Raw genomic sequence first — 6,280 nt, 5'->3', positions numbered from 1 at the left:
TAAATACCATGGAATCCCCATTTAAATTGTATAAGTTCTACTATCCTGGCCTCAAAGTGTTGTTCTTGATTTAAGCTTTCAAACAGGTTACAGGGTTTTGCATCTAGATTTGTTTTAACATAAATGCATGAGCCTCCATGCTATTTACTTTTCCTACAGAATTTTGATATCAAGGAATAGTTTTCAAAGTTCAAGCATCGCAACACACAGACAAACAACATCAACTACCGACAGACAACACACGTCAACAACATCCTGAAGCAAATAGACTGGGCCAAGCGGGAAAGAAGTCTAGGAATTTTAAGAATTCTTACTTCAAATAACGAAACATAATTTTATAGAATTAACAACGAATTAAATAAGAAAGCTACCGTGGTGTGTGGAAAGCCTTTAGTGAACCGACACTCTGGGTAATTTTAACTATTGTAATTATTTTAATTAACTGGAACGTGGCTATTTTTAACAAAGTGAAGTTTTGTGTGTTGGTGATTTCTTTTTCTACTATAAATGCCTCTGATGATGGCTCCGTGGTGAGCCGAAACATGTAAGGCAGGTGGTGACGAGGTGGAAAACTTAAAAAGTGTCACATTTGACGGAAGGAACTTGATTGTTAATTTGCTAGTGTGACGGACCAGAATGAAAGACCTTAAAAAAAAAAAAAATATATAATAATCTATTTCTCTTTCATCCAACCAATGTTCAGTGATACAGAATATATCCGAGTCTAATGTTTTGTTTGATAATAGCACATCTATATTCAGCTTGTTGTTGTTTAGACTTTGAACATTTTGATGTAATAATTGGATGGTTGAACCTATTTTATTGGTATTTTTGAGAGTGTCAGTACTATTCTTATCTATAAAAAATCTTTACTTAGCTTTTCTGGGAGCTTCCTTTTCCATGTTGACATCCAAATTTCCTGATGTTACTTTCCTTCCAGTGGTGCCACACTGCTGGGAGATGGGTCGACTAATGTTTCATCAGCTTCATTCCCTTGGCTTTCTGCAGTTTCCGCATGGACAGTTTCCTCCTTGTGTTTTCCTGATGTGGCCTCTTCATGTACGGTTCCCTCCTTGTATTCTAGTGGTATAGCATTATTTGCTCTTGCCCAAACCTTTCATTGTACCAATTCTGCTATTTGTCTATCAAGACGATGTTCGGTTTCTTTCCAGGTTCGGGCAAGCATACTGACATCCACAGTGGTTATTGCATCTCTTACTCTGGTATTTAATTGATTGATGTGTCTCACCTGCGTCTTATAAACAATGTCTTTGACATATCCCCAAAGGAAAGAGTCCAGTGGGGTTATGTCAGGTGATCTTGGGGGCGAAGAAATTGAACCACCTCGTCCAATCCATCTTCCTGGAAAATGTTTGTCGAAAGCATCACGAACTATGGTGCTCAAATGAGCTGGCATACCATCTTTTTGGAAAGTCATTTTGGGCTGAAGCGCTTCAGTTTACGGGAATACAAAATTCTGCGACATATCTAAGTAAATGACTGATCTGGCTGTCTTTTCTGCGAAAAAGAAAGGCCCAATGATTTGATCATGCATAAGAGCACACCACACCTTCACTTTTGTGGAGTCTCTTGCCATTTCACAGTGTTCATGAGGGTTCTCTGATCCCAAAATGCATACATTATGGCGATTGACTGTTCCAGAAATGTGGAAGCACCCTTCATCAGAGAACAGTATGGTTGTAAGAAATCTTTCATCATCCTCTATTCTTCATAACACATCTGTTGCAAAATCTGTTCTCGTACTCTTACCAGAGTAAGAGACACAATACCCACTGTGGATGTCGGTATGCTTGCCCGAACCTGGCAAGAAATCGAATATCGTCTTGATATTTTCTGTGCAACAAATGGAGCATATGTACAACTTTATTAAAAATAGACACAGAACTTTTTGAGTTTCTCAGTTCAACAATGTAACCAGTTTATTTCTATCTTCGTTATTTTCCGAATTATGAAGATCAAAATATGTCAGACCTTTTGTAGACACCCTATATTGTTAGTGTGATGGACCAGGATGAAACAAATCAAAATTCTTTAAGGTATGTTATTATATTTGCAATTTTATCTTGTCCAGTGCTGAAGTGGAAGATGAATATCAGATTTCCAGTATTCTGTAAGATATATTGTTAATTTATGCCACATAACCTGTGCAGTACTGCAGTGGAAGATGAATATCAGATTTCCAGTATTCTGTAAGATATATTGTTAATTTATGCCACATAACCTGTGCAGTACTGTAGTGGAAGATGAATATCAGATTTCCAGTATCCTGTAAGATATATTATTAATTTATGCCACATAAACCTGTCCAGTACTGTAATGGAAGGAATATCAGATTTTTGGTATTTTGTAAGATATGTTATTAATTTTTGCCGCATAATCCTGTCCAGTACTGTATTGGAAAATGAATATCAGATTTCCAGTATCCTGTAAGATATATTATTTATTTATGCCACATAAACCTGTGCAGTACTGTAGTGGAAGATGAATATCAGATTTCCAGTATTCCATAAGCTATGTTATATTTGCACATTTATTCTTGGCCAGTACTGAAGTAGAAGATGAATACCATATTTCCAGTATTCTGTAAGATATGTTATTAATTTTGCCATATAATCTTGTGCGTTACTGAAATGAAAGATGAATATCAGATTTCCAGTATTGTATAAGATATGTTATTATATTTGCCAGTTATTCTTGTCCAGTACTGAAGTAGAAGATGAATACCATATTTCCAGTATTCAGTAAGATATGTTATAAAAGTAAAGATATCCCTGTAACAGGCCATGGAGGCCCATAGGGTTGTGAGATGTTGAGGCTACCACATTTTCTAGACAGTCGGCTTATAGATGGCGGTAAGGTTGTCAGCCTTATGCACAGGACACCTCCTCCCCCATAATATTCCTTGTACTTATTTCTGTTAGAGGCTGAGTCGACCCCAGGGCCATAGTGCGGCTGGAAGGATTAGGTAAATTGAAAAAATCCACCTCATTGGGACTTGATCCTGCCACCTTCCTGCTTGTATTATATTTGCCATTTCTTCTTGTCCAGTACTGAAGTGGAACATGAATATTATATTTCCAGTATTCTATAAGATATGTTATTAATTTTGTCAAATAATCCTCTCCAGTATTGCAATGGAAGATGAATAACAGATTACCAGTATTCTGTAAGATATGTTATTAATTCTGCGAAATAATCCTGTCCAGCACTGAAGTGGAAGATGAATGCTATATTTCCAGTATTCTGTAAGATAATGTTATATTTTAGCGTTCTGTTGCACTGATTTTCATCCATTATATGTATACAGTGGCCGTCTTGTAGTGCACTCAGTTCCACCTGTCACTTCACAACATATTTCGGCAACATAGTGCCATCATCAGGTGTCCCAATTACGTCAATCTATTGCATTGCTTGCCCTCATATGTTTTCACAACACCATTTAAAAAGTCCGTATTTGTCAACTATGATAAATTTACATTCGCTAAAACTTGTTAAGATAATTCATCTTATTTGTCTTAATTAAAACTTGTGTGTGGTTCGTTCACTACCGGGTCGTTTTTCTTATTTTCTGCGCAAACCGCGTCTTGTGATGTGTGTTCCCTTCTTAGCTGTGAGTGTTGTAAGATATGTTATTCATTTTTTCAAATAATCCTGTCCAGTACTGTAGTGGAAGATGAATATCAGATTTCCAGTATTCTGTAAGGTATGTTACTCTTTCCCATATAGATTTCAGTATTCATTGTAATTCTGTAAGATATGTTGTAATTTTGCCTTATAATCCTGTCCAGTACTGAACATCATTTTAATGAAATTAATAATAAATGGAAACGTCAATATTACTGCTCGCTATATATGATTTATAATGCTTTAATTTAACAAAAAAAACCATGTTCTGTGTGGCTTTCAAGTGTAAGTTGATACCAAAGGTGTGAGGTTAAATAGAAGTATGTGTGATGGAAACCGAATTTTCTTTCAAGTTTCCACCTTCAGCTTTCCAAAACACAAGCATTCTATATACGTTATAGTTCACAATGTCCAATGCATTTAGGTAAGGAGATGTTGGATTGATATGAATGAAATGTTATGGCTTTACAGGCACTGGTGAGAAACTTTCTGATTTTGCAATATCACTTCACTTGTGTCCTGTGGAACGGATATGAATGAAGTGATATTGAACCCAGTTCAGAAAAAGAAAAAGAAACAACAGAGTAAGAACCTCTGCAGCACAAGAGATTAGGTTGCAAAAGTATGTATTGCTATTTAAGTGAACAGAAGATTCCGAAGGGTGCGGAGGGGAGGACGCATAGAATGGTATGGTAGCATTCTATTTTATTGATGATGCTGTCGGTGCTGGTGGGCATTTTTCATTTAGTCAGGGTACGTGTGCGTAGAGATGGCAACAGTAATGCTACGTGACGTCACCGCGGTCACGTCCCCCCCCCCCAAGCCTACATTATCACTGAGCTTCTGGTGGTGGGGGTGATGTTGTACGATCTTGTAGATGGCGTTACATGGCAAGGTATATGGAGGACAAAAGTTGGAAGAAAGTGTGATAATTATTGTATGTCGTGTTTGGCATTTTAACATAAGAATATTAGATGAACGTTGATGTCATCCGAATAACCTTGCAATAAGATTGAAACTGCTCATAATCTTGAAAGGGTGATAGTTACTTGCGGTATAAGAAATTTCACAGATTTATGTTTCACTACCAAAGATAAATGATGTAATAGTAAGGAAACGTGTGAAACAGTTTCAGGTGAGTGTTAATGTAAATAGTGAGAATTTATCTTGCCGTATTTTATAAGTATAGGTTATCTATACATATTGAATTATGTAGGCAGGGAATAATTAGTGATTTAATAATTTATGTATTTTTAGGAAAGCAACATATTGCTTGACGTTGCCAGAGATCATGTAACTGAATAAGTATTTAAGTAATTTCACGAGTACAATCTGTGGCGAATTTCCCTAATAATGATCTGGCTGCTTGCCAGTTTCATTTATGAAATACTATTGTTATGTTGGAGATTTTCATTATCCCAGTATAGACATTGTAAGAATTATGTTATAAATATTTTGACTTTAACTGGCCCTGTGGATTTTATATAGTTTTGTAGGTCAGATTATGGTCATTTGTACGTCATGTACAACAACTACTACATTATGTAGTTTTCATAAGTTAGCCATTGTGCCACTCATTTTGTATTATGGGATAATTATTGGGTGAATCCATGTCAAAAATAGCTCATGGAATACATTCATGGCAGTTATGTTTAAAAGGACTAGTGTAAAATTTTGAGGAGTCTGTCTAAAGTACCACTGTACCAGTCTGAAACTTAGAACTCAACATGGGCTCCTTGGAAGTTTATTTTAAATAGTGTCAAGGTTAGAAACACAGTTCTTTGAAAAGTAAATATTTCTGTAACAAAAGGAGAATGTCTGTATGTGAGTGATACCTTGATGAGGATATTTGGTCATCATCATGGTCTGTGATTTTTAAGAGATACTTCTGTTTGCTATGAACACTTTTTAAATGGTTTGTGGTGGTAAGTGTAAAGCAGTGTGCAGCCCAAGGACCATAGCAGTATTGTTGAGTCTGACTCTTGCCAGTGTTTCAGTCATGTTCATTACCATCACTAGAGATGTAAAAAAACATATCATTAATATTCTTTGAGGCCCACAGTTATGTTAGAATGACTACACCACATAATCTTTTTCTTATGGATTTCACATCACCACATATTCCATTAAGCAGGTTTCTTTTTTGTTGGATGTACCAAAATTTCACATTGCTTTGATCCCAGACATGGTGACAAATTGGCTGAGCTTTCATTTTTTGTAGCTGGATGCCTGCTCTTTGTCTTGAAAGTGATGAATTGGATCATGTGAAAATTTGAGAGTTCCTTTGTTTTTTGTTTTTTCGCTATATGTTATTTAGAAACATAAAATGTATTGCCAAATGGTCCATCACTGATGACAATCCATTAAATAAGTTTAGAGTTGGAATTTTATGATTGCCTAAACTAAAAAACAGATGGGAGCAATGTGACTTGTGAAGAATTCATTGAAAACCTAGAGCAGTATTTTATATTCTTAGTGAAGAGTGTAGTTCTCAGCAGAATCCACTAGATAGGCAACATTATCTGTAGGCAGCTGTAGCATAACACTCCTCATATGTGCTGACCAGGCTTTGCAAATAAAATGATGCTTTGTTAGAGCTGAGATTTTCTCTACAAGAAGGATGTAGGAATGCTCT

The 6,280-nt window shown here is 36.0% G+C and overlaps 1 protein-coding gene across 2 annotated transcripts in view; it reads left to right on the top strand.

Annotated features, from left to right (window-relative positions):
* The first annotated feature begins 4,522 nt into the window (after positions 1–4,522).
* The window catches only part of LOC111874364, a 43,340-nt gene continuing 41,582 nt past the window's right edge, over positions 4,523–6,280 (top strand). Inside the window, exon 1 of one of the 2 annotated variants that reach the window (XM_023869812.1) lies at positions 4,523–4,780. The gene's annotated coding sequence lies outside the window, so the exon portion shown is untranslated. Of the gene's footprint in view, positions 4,781–5,057; positions 5,078–6,280 lie in introns of those variants that run through there. The other variant, XM_023869813.2, reaches the window with a different exon arrangement.

Source organism: Cryptotermes secundus, unplaced genomic scaffold (assembly GCF_002891405.2).
Source record: "Cryptotermes secundus unplaced genomic scaffold, Csec_1.0 scaffold49, whole genome shotgun sequence".
Classification (NCBI taxonomy): domain Eukaryota; kingdom Metazoa; phylum Arthropoda; class Insecta; order Blattodea; family Kalotermitidae; genus Cryptotermes; species Cryptotermes secundus.
The sequence above is the reverse complement of the archived record's forward strand: the minus strand, read 5'-3'. Positions and strand labels throughout refer to the sequence as shown.